Source organism: Macaca nemestrina, chromosome 17 (genome assembly GCF_043159975.1).
Source record: "Macaca nemestrina isolate mMacNem1 chromosome 17, mMacNem.hap1, whole genome shotgun sequence".
In the NCBI taxonomy this organism is placed as follows: domain Eukaryota; kingdom Metazoa; phylum Chordata; class Mammalia; order Primates; family Cercopithecidae; genus Macaca; species Macaca nemestrina.
The window spans coordinates 42,852,829-42,856,243 of record NC_092141.1 but is presented as its reverse complement, the minus strand read 5'-3'; the positions used below and the strand labels follow the sequence as shown (position 1 = coordinate 42,856,243).

At 45.6% G+C, this 3,415-nt stretch overlaps 1 non-coding gene across 1 annotated transcript; it reads left to right on the top strand.

Moving 5' to 3' along the window:
* Positions 1-3,128: 3,128 nt before the first annotated feature.
* On the top strand, positions 3,129-3,281 carry LOC112427324 (5.8S ribosomal RNA). The gene has a single exon (XR_003018832.2). It is a non-coding gene; the product is annotated as a 5.8S ribosomal RNA (ribosomal RNA).
* Positions 3,282-3,415: the final 134 nt, after the last annotated feature.

Sequence of the window (3,415 nt, the reverse complement as noted above, 5' to 3'; positions counted from 1 at the left end):
TGATGCATTTATACTTACTTATTTATTAGAGAAGGTTTTTGGGAACCAGACCTAAGCCTGTCATAAACAGGCCTTAAAGAAACTGGCCATAAACAGGATTTCTGCAAAAATGTGACGTGCTCATGACGGCTATTATGCACACTGCTAGAAGTTGTTGGTTTACTGGAGCAGGGCAAGGAATGCCTGGCCCGCCTGGAGCGGAAAACTGCTCAAACCACAAGCAATAGCACACTCCTTGAAGTTGTTGGTTTACTGGAGCAGGGCAAGGAATGCCTGGCCCGCCTGGAGCGGAAAACTGCTCAAACCACAAGCAATAGCACACTCCTTGAAGTTGTTGGTTTACTGGAGCAGGGCAAGGAATGCCTGGCCCGCCTGGAGCAGAAAACTGCTCACATCACAAGCAATAGCATGAGCGGCCTGTGCCTTAACAACATGTTTTTTGCTGCAGGTAATCAGCCAGAGCCTATTTCTCTACTCCTTGCTAAGAATGCTTTGTCTCCCATAAGGAATGCTTTTAGCTAATCTATAACCTATAGGAACAATGTTTATCACTGGCTTACTGTCAATAAATATGCGGGTCAAACTCTGTTTGTGGCTCTCAGCTGTGAAGACTGCCAGCTCCCTGATTCTATTTCTGTGTCTTTATCTTCAATTCCTCTAGCGCCGCTGGGCTGGGGTCTCCACGCCCGAGCTGGTTTTGGCAGAAGGTCTTACTTTGTTCCCCAGGGTGGAATGCAATGGCATGCTCACAGCACACTGCAGCCTCAATCTCCTGGCTCAAGCAATCCTCCCCACTCAGCCTCCCTAGAAGCTGGGAATACAGGTGTATGTCACCATGCCCAGCTAATTTTTGTATTTTTTATAGAGAGAGGGCTGTGCCATGTTGCCCAGGCTCATCTCAAACTCCCAGGTTCAAGTGATCCACCCTCCTTGGGCTCCTAAAATAGTGGATTACAGATGTGAGCCAGGATGCTGGACCAACTGCCTAATTTTATAAACAAAATGTTTTCTTGAAAATCCCAGAGTTATACAATAGAGTAGACCTCTTCCCAAAACTGGTATCCTGGAAAGAGCCTGGAGACTGGCTTTGGTGGCCTAGAATTCCAGTTCTGGCTTGTACCAACCTGGTTTCTCTTGAAACATATTCCCATTTTTTAGGGAAAAAAAATTTCCCCTAAATTCTGAAGGCTCTTATTGCAGTGACATTCGGAGGGCCCTTATTGGTCAGATTGTCCTGGAGATTGTTAACTTTTCTGAAAGGAGAGAGAGGCCTTACCTGGCTCAGCAAACACCTGGGAACTCATGGTGGCAGCCGGCACAGAAGAGCTGGGGAGACCTTCATGTTAGAGGGCAAGAGTTGGAGGTTTCTGGGATTTTCTTGGCCTCTCTGCTTCTTTGGCTGCCTTACTTAATTTTTTAAACCAAATCATGATGTTATTTTATAGGACAGAAAAAATTAGGGAGAAGAGAGGGAATTCCTTCGCAGAATTATTGTCAAAGAATTATGAGATGAGATCCAAAATCTGCAGAGTAGGCATTGAGTCCTGGGGACGTTTCCAAGAAATTGAAAAGGGAAGCAGTGGGCTGGGACTGGGCACATTTTCCATACACTGCTGAGACTACTGGGGATGGAATAGGAAAGGGAGGTGCAGTTATGCCCAGCCTAAAAAGAGGAAGTGCTCCGAGCTGGATCATCTCATGGGCTGCACTTCCTTTGCACTTAAGTGTTTTTTGTAGAAAAGAGAGGAAGAAAGTAAATTGTGGTCATCAGAGAGGTGAGTAAATCCAAAATTTGCACTATCCTCAACTCTGTCAGCATCTTCGTCGTGGACTTAACCATGGCTGAGATTCCAACCAGAGATTAGAAAAACCTGTGTATTTCTAAACCTTGCTAGCAGGGTTCTAAGTGATACCACTCTTCACAACCCAAGGTGGTATTAATTAGAACTTTGGCTGAAAGAGGGACGCCAGGAATCCTACAGATATAAAGCTATCTTATATTCCCCAGGAACGCAGAACCATTTGATGGGAGTAAACCCAAAAACATGGACTCCCAGCTTTGTTCTTTGTCTTAGATTCCCTCTGAGACAGCACAATTAGAGGAAGAATTAAATAGGACCTGAGAACTGTTGTCTTCCACCCTGTCCTTTCTCAGAAAAACTGAGACCTGAGGACAGAAACAAAGGCTTTATCTTATCTTTTTCTTAGTATCAGAGGATATGTGATGCTGGGTAGCACATGAAGATCTTGGAGTACTATGGTTTTCAAACCTTGCTTTAGTTGTCAAAGTCTTTCCCCAAGTAAAATCAAAGGGGAATTCCAATATATCACCAGGGCCAGTGGAGTGGTCTGTGTGATGCAGGAGCTGGAGGCCCCTGTCCCTCTCACCCAGCTCCAGGGAAAAACAAAGTGTGGGACAGACTGATCCATTAAAGCTCTCTCTCCCAAAAATGCATATCAAGGCACGGTATCTGATGCAATATTAGTAGACAAACTGACATAGCTTCTACTTGCTCCAGTGGATGGTTGGTGCAGGGCTGAGAAATTCAGTATCATAGCTGCATCAAATGCCAGCTTGGAAGCATGTCATGGATGTTTGTGTAGTTACCCCTGCACTGCACACTCATCCCTGCCTCCATCTTGCTCATGCAGATACTCACCATTAACTCCTTGAATTCTTGTCTTTTTCTTCCTCCATTATTCCAAATTCTGGAAATTATTGCTAACTTGACTTCCATCCTCCCTCCTCCATGTAGTCCTACTAGACTGCTCAGATTTGATTAGACAACACCCTTTCTGTGCCTGAGTTGTACATTTCATTTATTTGACAGTAAACCTGCCATGCCAGGCCTGTGTTTTCTTTTCTAATCAAAAGAGGAAGTTTTCCTTAGGCCCTCTGCGGACCAGCAGTCTTCACTGAAAACCTGCGAATGACATATGGGCATAGAAGAAGGCACAGGAGCCTTGCCCAGAGGGGACCAGCATTCTCTTTTGGATGTTAGATCAAGGAAAAGTCAAGAGCTATAACCTTCAACTGAACTTCCTCTAGGTAAAGCCTTAGGTTATATTTGTCCCGAGGCCAGGCAAAATGCCCACTTGTATCTATTAGACTGATTCCCTATGTGTACGACTCTTAGCGGTGGATCACTCGGCTCGTGCGTTGATGAAGAACGCAGCTAGCTGCGAGAATTAATGTGAATTGCAGGACACATTGATCATCAACACTTCGAACGTACTTGCGGCCCCGGGTTCCTCCCGGGGCTACGCCTGTCTGAGCAGTGACACAGACCAGTTCTCTGTCCGGGATGATACTGAAGTCATCTGCCTCCTAGATCAGTGCCCTTCCTAATATCTCACTCTGTTCTTCATATTGCCTTGTGCCATTGCCACCACACAGTCCAAGGGGGACGGCCTT